This window comes from Haliotis rubra, unplaced genomic scaffold, assembly GCF_003918875.1.
Source record: "Haliotis rubra isolate DU_JTF1 unplaced genomic scaffold, ASM391887v1 Scf335, whole genome shotgun sequence".
Taxonomy (NCBI): Eukaryota; Metazoa; Mollusca; class Gastropoda; order Lepetellida; family Haliotidae; genus Haliotis; species Haliotis rubra.
In genome coordinates, this window is record NW_025767008.1 from 548,366 (window position 1) to 560,050 (window position 11,685).

An 11,685-nucleotide genomic window follows, 5' to 3' on the forward strand; every position below is an offset into this window, starting at 1 on the left:
TTATGGGTAACCTTTAAACAAATTAGCAGATCAGTCAGTGTATGTTTGCAAATACTTGCCCATACTCAATTTGCTTCCTAGCATATTGTGGCTCACACTTCTTTCATCAGAGACATTGACGAATCAATCCCAGCAATACATTATATTTCGTTTAATCTATTCTGAAATGCCAATTCTGCAATAATTAATCCAAAATTCGAAATTCGAGGCACATACAGAAATTACCAGAAAAAGGAACCCTGCATGGAAGTCGAAGCTATTCATCGTAACACTTGTTTCCTGCTTCCTCAGGCGTTGTGGGGGGAAATTGTGAGGGTAATTAACCATTGAAGCATTAGACGTTCTTCTCTGTGTTTTTCGGATGAGATTGAATGCCAAAACGCACAATGACGTCGAGTCACTACGAGTGAAATAGGGATTCTTACGGTAATTGTTGTAAGGTTATCGAATCGAGGCTGGTGCTAAGTAGGGCTGGAAGTACCCAGTGGGATTACTGGCGTTGAAGATTTGTACCAGATGTGACAAACATTGGAGTGTGTATTCACTCCAAAGATCTTCTGAAAACCTCCGCCATAAAACATGAAAATGTGCCCCAATTCAATGTTGTTAAACGTGTTTGTGATGAGCACATCTGGACAAAATACTTGCTTGGAGGTACTGCTTATTAAGCATTCAGTAAGGATCTCTACTTTCAGGCAAATGAGACACACCATAGAAAGTCCTGGTTCACATAACTTAAGTGAGTGAGTGAGTTAGTTTTACGCTGCACACAGCAATATTCCCGCTATATGGCGGGGGTCTGTAAATAATCGAGTCTGGACCAGACAATCCAGTGATCAACCAAATATAGCTAAAGAACTAGCATGAAATACTGTTCTTTTTGGAACAAACAGCATTATTCGTGGTTCCTAAAAGACTAGATATTGTATATCTGTTAGGGAAACAGTTTTTTTCTAAAAACGATTCTTGAGTTGAAATATTTATGCTCATGTTTGAATATATAAACTTCAGTAACGGACTGTGTATTTCTGATTTAGTTGAGGCTGTTGGTGGTTCTTGGTAAATAATGCCGTGGGCTGTTCCTATTTCCAGATATGTCCATCAGTAAAAGTATCACTATATTTATTTGAGCAAAACATGTTTAGATTTTTCTTTTGAGCCCTATTCCGTCCTGAACAAAAAGCAAATCTTCCAAATCAACAGATTCACTTGAGTTTCTTTCTTTTCTTTTTTTTTGACCATGCCTATTTCATTTTTTTTCTTTAAACCAACAGTAATACCCCGTTTACATGGACACATTTGCATACGTGAGTAAAGTTACACACGTAAGCATATTTACTCACGTATGCAAATGTGTCCATGTAAACGCATTTAGGAGTGTATATTTGCATGTATGTAAATGTGCACCCTATGTACATATGTCAATGTAAACGCAGCACCGTTTTGCATACCTATGTTAATATGACAGAAATAGATAGTTATTCCAAATGAGTTTCAACTGTCATCCTGGCAGGACTCAATCTGAAGTTGAATCTTTCTGTGAAGGTGAATAGGTTGCGTGATTGGTATATGGGTTTAACAATCACGTCTTCAGCGGGTAAGCAGAATCTCCAGCGAGGACAATGGGCATGGTGGCTGCTTTGCCCTGGCTTATAAGAGTCTAGTTCCATTCTGGTAAGAGATTCCTTGTTTCATCTCGAGTTCTGAACTTCCAAATACTCGAGCCTCATGAATCTGACCAGGTCAAACAACTGTGATATCTGTAAACCCGTGGTCACATACACCTTGCAAAATAATGGAATATCATCCCTTGTCGCCATGGGCTTCAATCGGTATCATGCCACTACAGTATTTCATAAGAACGAGCCTTCTCCCTATTAGGAACGTAATGTAATGCAAAGTATAACTGTTATTAAAGTAATGTTTCTACTTCGGCTCGGTCAATTTATGTGTACAGATAGTTTTACGTGCAACGTATGTATACTACCCATCAAAAGTTTAGACTCACTCACTCACTATATGTTATGTATATAATCTACGGTTACATCGAAGGTGGATTTCTCCACTAACATAGGGGAACCATCTGCAAACCTTATGCAGATGAATTGCACGAGGATGATGCATCAATTTTCTGCAAAACATGTGCACATATCGTGCTTGTGAACAGCTGCGTTTTGGTGTAAAGCTTTGTTAAGAATTCGCCAATTTTCACTGAGTTTCATGATTTATTGAACTCATGAAAATACTTTTTTCAACGTTCTGAATTTATTTTAAAATACATCGGTTCATGTGTAAACAGTACCTTGACACATTATGGAATATTTAGCAAAATCTAGTTTAGAACAGTTGACTGAAGTAAGTGGCTACATTGACACTAGTGAGTCGATACTTTTGATGGGTACTATAGTAGAAAATCACCGATATATAATATGCTGCAACTTGTACATAAGTATAACCTAAACGATATATTTGCAAACTATGTCAATAATTTTCAATTTATTAATACGAAATGCTGGTTCAAGGCCGTAAATGATGCTATTAAATCTCATAGAGACAATCTATTTTAAGTTAATCTTCATTCAAGACTTAGTCTGTCAAGATATGTCAGTATAAGATCCAGTAATGAACACTATCTCTGGATGCTAGCTGCAGAGAAGAACGACCAGTTAACTGATATTGCAAGACTTGTATTCTATGGATCAGCTGAAATTGTTTCAATATTATGTTATTGTAAAACTGTCGCCAATGATATTGTAAAGCACGTGTTTATGCCATGTACGATCAATATGAATGACCGAAATGAAGTCTTTAACACCTTATGTGATATTCTGTAGATGTAGAAACTTTTGTTAAGATCTGTGATCAAGACGATGATGTTATTCTTGCGTTTTTAATTGGTGGATGTCCAATAGAATGTATCATGGAACCAGAAAGAGATGTGTGGGCAAAAACACTAATTAATGTAAGCCATTTTATAAGGAAATGGCGATACCTGCTAAAAACGTGTATGTATATGAACATTCTATGTCACTATCCATCTCAATCATTTGACGTAACATATATCATCACTGCATATTGTAATCTTCGTTCAACTAGAGAAAATAAAGAATATCTACCTATCTATCATACTTCGGCAGGAGATGCTCCACCAAGGTGATGCACACATCTTTGACATAAATGTATACAGTGGCTGTGGATACTCCGAACAAATTACCTACTGTTCTGTAGTCTGTCAAAATTGCTAGCCAGTATACAACTCTGGCAACTTTGTAGTCAATATCAAGACTCTCCTTCACTGGAGTTGACTCGCTATGCAGAAATGGGTGAAGTTCTTCTCAGAGAAGGTCAAATGTAGCTTTAGACATTTAAAATTTTCAACCCATTCATTATCTGAAAAACAAAATTATCTGTTTTGCCACCAATGACTTGATCTCTCTTTCTTCCATTTCTGTGTTTTGACAAAACCAAAATAAGTGCAGAGTTTAGAAGCATAGGAAAAGCTTGATACTTTTGCTTCAACATATATCTCTCCATCATGTATGATGCTTGCCTCAAATGTGAAAAACTCAAAAAGAGACAGAAACACATGACCATATCACAAAATACATATAGGTTCTAATTCTTCATGTAAACGCAAAGTAAATATACTTTTACTTGCGTAAGCAAATATACTCCATATGCAAATACACACACGCGAGTAAAAAGTGTCCATGTAAACGGGGTATAAGGGGTAAAATAGTAATTTGGTCAAACGAACACATTTTGAATCTACCCACGTGTCCTTTGCTGATATGTGTATAAAATGCTGGGCACCGATTTACACTAGGAATCCTAGTGTTGCCAGAATTGCGAATTTACACACATTACTGTCTTGTGTGTAGAGTAGTGCGGATGAAGGATTATAGATCAAGTATTTCCGAACGGTTGCGGGCCAAGGAGAACATGGAGTCAGAGATTTCTAGCTGCCTAAAGCGTTTTTGAGCATCTCATAAAAACGTGTCAGACATTCATGTTCATCCAAGTTCTAAATGGATTTCAAGAACTACAAACGATACTGATTTGAATTACAGCTGACATTGTTTACCAATTGTAATGCGATTATGCCATTCGCCCTGGTCATCTTAAAATAACTGCAGCACCTTATCCGTTCATCTTACACATTGTTACATAACTGAAGACAAATGACACCATAAGGCAGCACAACATTACACGACGTCATGGAGTCAATGTTACATCCTATCAGTGAGGCTTGTCTTGGGAGTTTCCGTTTTGAAACACTAATGCAGTGTCACGCATATCAATATCCCATGGGGTCTGAGTTCTCCACTCACGTGTCTCAGTCTGTTGACTCTTGTCATGACAAACATTGCAGTCACCTGTGGTTGGAGAAAGGATGTATCGTATGTGCCCTGGCAGTTATGTGTGCTTCCATGGAGGTCAAGGACACAGTTAGTTCTAAATTGGTCATGCAAATGTCCATATGCGTGTATGTCTAGGATGTAAGTCGTATCAAGGAAAATGCTAGTGACGTCAATGGTGAAGTTTCCAGTCTGAGTGACAGCTACGTATAACGCTGGGCACCACAAAATGCCAAACTAGACAGCGATGATGAGGGTGGCGATGTCGAATTAATGCATGAATCACAACTTTCGTAGCGTTACAAATGTAAACTGTATATAATAAGAAGTTTTGTGGATACATGTTTTGAAGTCTAACTTATCGTACTTGTTCCGCGGTCAACCTGAACAAATCTGTGAGTGAGTATGGTTTCCAGCAATATCACGGCGGGGACACCAGAAATGAGCTTCACACATCGGACCCATGTGGAGAATCGAACCTGGGTCTTCAGCTTGACAACCGACAATAGAAACACATTTAACGTGTATTTTCTGGTCACTTTCTGCATTTATCATTATGCTGTTATGCCATTTCACTGTGGGCACTTTAAAGTGTTATTTGGCAAAATTAATACACATATCACACTTTTTTTAGTGTAAACAAAATATTTTAAAAATGTATATTAAATATTCACACATTTGTTCAGCAGCCACCATCTCTGGTTTTTGGAGAGACCACAATGGAGATCTATTTAAAGTGCATCATTTTTCAACTTCTTGTTTCACGTTACTTTTGTCTTGTTATCATGATGTTTAACATAGCTTAAAATTTGACCTTCTCTTGCTTGTGATATTATTAATACCATAACAGTCACGGTATGAGAACAATAATCAATTGTATCAGCAGCATCTGTAACGATGTCTTAATTGTTTGTATATCTGAAACGACACATTCTACAATATTCCAGCTTGACGTCGGTGGTCTGTAAATAATCGAACCTGGACCAGACAACCCAGTTATTGACATCATGAGCATCGATCTGCGCAGTTGGGTTACGATGACATGTGTCAACGAGCCTGACCACCCGATCCCGTTAGCCTCCTCTTACGACAAGTATGGGTAGCTGAAGATTAATTATAACCTTCACTGGCGCATTTGTAAAGAAGCAGCTAGCCCAATACAATAAATAATATAATCAAATAGGTACCATCCAATAACCTTCCAATATCACTTCCTCTCCAAACTGCCACTTATTGTGCACTTCCGTGTCACCTCGTGCCACATTTACGAGGCATGCATCGAATACAAGACATGTGGAGGGATACATGTGTCCAGTTAGAATGAAAGACGAACGTCTATCGGTAGTTTTCAAACACTGAGGAGCACAGACAATCTGCCCCATATACTGTACCAAAGTTCGGTGTGCAGAGATGTGTCGTTCTGACTAGCAGGTAACCTCAAGGTATGCAGTAAACAAAATATCTGGTTTCAAAGGTGTAGCTAAAAACTGGATAGTCTCCACATTTCACAAAGAAAATAACAAACAAAAAGATCTGAACCTCGTTAACGCAACCACGAAACTACATACCAACAACGGGATATATGCCTTCTCTAGGGCACTCGAACATAGCTCTATCAATTATCATAAACATGCTGACCATAGACCATGCAGGTGTACTTACTACGGATCTTCGTTAATGACCGGGAAGACGATCTGTGAGTACAGAATGCCAAGATCAATCCACCTCCATATGGCCATAAATAGCGCTGAAAATGTACCTTATAATATAAGCTGAAAATGCAGCGTCTGTAAAGAGATGCTACACCTCGAGTCCAAGCGTTTGATTATATTTTAACTATTGATAACTATAATGCTGTTCAGAGAAATCGTTTCGGCATTTTGTGCTCCTGGAGTAAACAAAAGACCACAACAGTTTCAAATTGTACATCTATTCTGTTTTGAAACATACTAAAGGCCTTCTATTTGCGATACTGTAATCATAGTGTCTTGTGTATATGTAGTTGCCGTGACCACAAGATAAAGGCCATGATCTATTCCCTTCAGAGCATTAAAGACAGCGATTACATCCCGATTTTACATGCTGGTATTTATGGATGCAGTTATTCTACTTTCTTGCTTGTTCTTCAACGATGAATGAACCAATATTAGAATAATTGCAGTGTCTCGTAAATGCTTCCAATCATACTGAGGAAATTGAGTATTATATTTCTTATGAAGGTGTTACATCTTGGTGTCTCGACAGGGAACGGATGGCAATTATTGTCCAATACTTCACAAAATTACTTTCCTTGAGAAACTATATGTCTTACCAGTATCAATTTATTCATGAGCATCATCATATTTTATTTTATTTTTCTTCCTCTCTTTCACGTCTTCCTCGTCAGGTAAATGCGCGGAATATTTCCTATAAAATATGTACTCAAGTAGCAAGTGTCTCATTCATTATCAACTCAATCTATATATTGATGAGAAAATATAATTTAAAGTGTCATGCCACTTTTGTTCGATTTGCACTTTCGTGTCTTGTTTCATTAACAAACTGATACAGATATTCTGTGCAACGTGTTGAGTTCCACAACGTCTTCGTGATTCATCGCTGTTTTTGTCATTCTTTCCAGAGAAGAAATCCTAGCATTTTTCTGGAGATTATGTACTCTCGAACGATCTGCCCATTGCATTCCATTGGATATTTACTTAAATGGGTTCTTTTTTCTGTTTTTCTGTTTAAATACACATCATTGCTGTAACATTTATAAATCATAGAGTTTGTCACATGTACGCAGTTTTATAACTCCTTCCTTACAACCATATATTCGCCATACCTCTCCACGTCCCCGTCCCATCAATGAAATCAGAAGAAAGTACATTTCCAGTTGTAGTGGTGGAAACTGTTAGTCTCATGGCCCTGTAACAGTTTTTATATAAAACCGCCTCCGTGGTGTAGTGGTTAGAGCTCGGTTCAATATGGAGTTCAAGTTCACATCAGTACTATGTGCAGCAGTATTCACTATAAAACCAGCTTAACAGGTTACACATACACACGCATGCACGTCGTCCTTCCGTTAATTTCAACTTAACACCATATCATATAAAATCAGTAATACCTCCAATATCAAAAGCCTTTTATTGTCCATTTGAGAGCCAAGCAAAGGTATGTTCATGTCGATACATTTACATTTAAAGGTTTTCAAAACTGTTTTAACCTCTGGTTTCTGAGGCTGGATACTGGGTATCCGTTTGTACTAGCGTTTTATATCCGTTAAAAGCATCCAAATGTGTTTATAGTCCATCATAGATATGTATAAGAAGAAACGGAATAGAGGTATGAACTTCTTCTCAAATGATTATCGCAACTGTACCGGTCAGTCTTAACCTTGACAGTGTACAGAGATGGAAAGTTAATCAATATATACAGAAACAATGTACATGCTTGTGAATGCCGTAGGTAAGGGTGTTATGGTATTGCGTATGTACGTGTGTCTGCAGGCTGTGGGTGGGTGGTGGACGGTGATAGTGGTCTACTGCGTTTTGTAAGTCCCATATAAAGGGACATTTGTTTTTTAGCCGTCAGCAACAAAAAACGACTCACGTGGGTACACAGGAAGCGCAACATGTCTGAGAACTGCATTTCCCCGGGCTATCCTCCAACACCAAGCTAACAGTTCAATCCTTGAATCTCCTATGCTATAATTATGTGGTGTCCTTCCCTACCTTTCGGTATTTCACTCATATGGTCATTGCTGTTCAACGTGTAGTCCCTCACTAACCGACGATGTGAAGGAGGCTGTCATAAAGAAGACCATCAAAACATCATTTCAGAACACGTGGTGTTCTTATTGGAGCACTACAAAGTTTTTTTGTTTTATTTTACCCTTTGGGGCAAGTAAACGGCTTTTACCCTTTGGGGCAAGTAAAGCAGGGCATCGTTATGAAAGCATCCGATGCCATTATTACAACATTTCAATGGTCCTTGTCTTGAGTTGTTCCATTTCTGACACACTTTTCTTTTTCCGGGGCAAAGGTACACATATGCATATCCTTGGGGGCGGATTTCTCCACTCACATATATCTAACAATCGACTCCATGTCACCACAAATATTGTTGCCACTGGTGGCTTGATATGCCACATCGCCCATTGTACCTGGCAAGTTATATGTGTTTCTGGGGACAACGAGGTCGTAGTCGGTGCTAAATTGGTCCTGGAAATGTCGATGTCCCTCAATGTCAAAGAAACACTCTTGGTTGTGAATAATACGACTGACGCCTTCAGGACTGTGTTTCATATTGATTGACGCATATGACTTCCCTCGGGTTGTAGATGAAGCACTGTACAGCGATGCTGAGTACGTGGATGTTTTGATCCTGTATCTGGCTACGAAATGTAAATGGATATATTCTACCATTAATTTCCTAAATTATGTATTTAGAAATAAGAAAAAACCCTCAGCATCCATTATCGTACCTGTATGACAGTTCATACCATGCTTTTGGATGTATAAGAGGACCCAAATGAATCGATATACCACAGCGTGACAAGCGAACGCTTTAACCACGAGGCTACCACACATTAATTTCTTAGAAAGTTTTCAATGATCATGTTTGAGATATGTGATAAGAGTGCCCAGTGAATGTGCGTAATCCCTGTCTGATTGGTGGCCACATCATTTGTAGAAATTAAAATAAAACGCCTTGTACCTGCAAGAGGTGTATGCACCGCAGGGAGTTGAGATTGATAATACGATGTGTTGTTGACACTGACATCCAGTAATCGAGGGAACAAAATATCAGCACCTTGCGCATGTATAAGTTGCGTGGATATGTGCGCTGTGTCATATAATGATCATAGAGTGATGCCATGTTCGTCGTTTGTCAGCTCGGTCGAACATTCTTCATTTAACAATGAGTTTTCAATTTCACCATTGAAAGATAAAGCTTTAGAAATTTGCATGGTTGATCGCACCTGTGCTGATTCCACAGAATTACGATACGATTTTAACACGACTGCTTTGGCAGTCTGTTTGTGAAGACTCGTCAAACTATGCATGCAGTGAACATGCGCCATGGATTACAACACACACTGATCGCTGGATTTGTATATTCAATATGACCATGACACCGGTGTCATACAAAAAGTAAACCCTCTCTCCAACCCTATCAGCACAAAATGTGGAGGCACAATAAAAGGAGAGAGAGAGAGAGAGAGAGAGAGAGAGAGAGAGAGAGAGAGAGAGAGAGAGAGAGAGAGAGAGAGAGAGGGTGGGTGGGAGGTGGGAGGAGAGGGATATATATATATTGAGTATTTCACCAGCTAATCGTGTCTGCATTTATGAACTATTGAGCATGTACCGTTTGTTTGAAACTCACTGAACGACACCTGTTTAAGTCAATGTTATAAGTCCTGTTTAGGTAAAGTGAAAGGTACTGTTACGTCTTCATTCAGAAGCTGAGGCTAAATAAAAAAAGTTTTCTCGAACACCTGATGTTACCACTGATTCTCGGGCACTTGAAGTTACCACTGATTCTCGAACACCTGATGTTACCACTGATTCTCGAACACCTGATGTTTCCACTGATTCTCGAACACCTGATGTTACCACTGATTCTCGACACCTGATGTTACTACTGATTCTCGAACACCTGATGTTACCACTGATTCTCGAACACCTGATGTTACCATTGATTCTCGGACACCTGATGTTACCACTGATTCTCGAACACCTGATGTTACCATTGATTCTCGGATACCTGATGTTACCATTGATTCTCGGACACCTGATGTTACCACTGATTCTCGAACACCTGATGTTACCACTGATTCTCGGGCACTTGAAGTTACCACTGATTCTCGAACACCTGATCTTACCACTGATTCTCGAACACCTGATGTTTCCACTGATTCTCGAACACCTGATGTTACCACTGATTCTCGACACCTGATGTTACTACTGATTCTCGAACACCTGATGTTACCACTGATTCTCGACACCTGATGCTACCACTGATTCTCGAACACCTGATGTTACCACTGATTCTCGAACACCTGATGTTACTACTGATTCTCGAACACCTGATAATACCACTGATTCTCGGACACCTGATGTTACGAACACCTGATGTTACCACTGATTCTCGAACACCTGATGTTACCACTGATTCTCGGACACCTGATGTTACCACTGATTCTCGAACACCTGATGTTTCCACTGATTCTCGAACACCTGATGTTACCACTGATTCTCGAACACCTGATGTTACCACTGATTCTCGAACACCTGATGTTACCACTGATTCTCGAACACCTGATGTTACAACTGATTCTCGAACACCTGATGTTACCACTGATTCTCGAACACCTTGATGTTACCACTGATTCTCGGACACCTGATGTTACCACTGATTCTCGAACACCTGACGTTTTATGTACTTTGTATCAATAATTTATGCCTTTTGGAATCCAGTCCAATAAATTTTAATGTTTTTCTTTTTCTTTTAATACACTTCCAAAATAAACATATCTTTTTGGGTATCAGCTTGAAGCGAGTCAGGACCAAAGATGGTATATTCAATCGTGTGATCTGTGTCAAAAATGCACAACGAGGCTCCACTGTAATTCGTCGTTCAATGTCCATCTTTAGTCAGTAGGTTTGTACAGAGATTGTCTTCCACTGCAGTCGACTGACTGACTGACTGAGTTTGGAATCGCCGCTTTTAGCAATATTCCACACATCACGGCGGGGACACCAGAAAGGAAAATGGGGATTCGAGACCGGGTGTTTCAACGCTTTTAACCATTAGGCTACCCCACCGATTGATAGTTTGGCCAGCCAAATGGGAAAATCTATTGAAACATTTCGATTCAGTAAAATCAAATGTATTTAACTGGAATCGTATTTTTACACATTTGGCTCAGGAACATGCGACCACAGGTTTTGAAGCCAAATTGAAACAACTTCTTCTTTCGATTCAGTGTCAGACAAAGATGGCGAACCGGGGATGGAGAGCAAAGTCACGTCTTATTTGGCAGCAATAAAAAATAAAAGCAGAATATTTTCTTGGTAATATTTCTTATCTGTGTTTTCGTAATTATAACCAATTTGGCCCAACTCAGACAGACTGGCATTGTCATGAATGTCAATTAATGGCATGATGTACATTAGCATAAATGCATAATTCGATAGTCTGATATATCCAAGGTTGCGTTATCATTCGGTAGGTGAAAGTATTTAATACACTGTGACAGTGCAACTCGCAGGAACAGGCTATCACAACTGAAGTCATTTATATCACCACTAGCCTCATCCCGGTCGCTGTAATATTTCTCTGG

General features: G+C 39.1%; 1 pseudogene; it reads left to right on the forward strand.

Annotated features, from left to right (window-relative positions):
- Positions 1-10,798, forward strand: part of LOC124284359 — a 115,430-nt pseudogene extending 104,632 nt beyond the window's left edge.
- Positions 10,799-11,685: the final 887 nt, after the last annotated feature.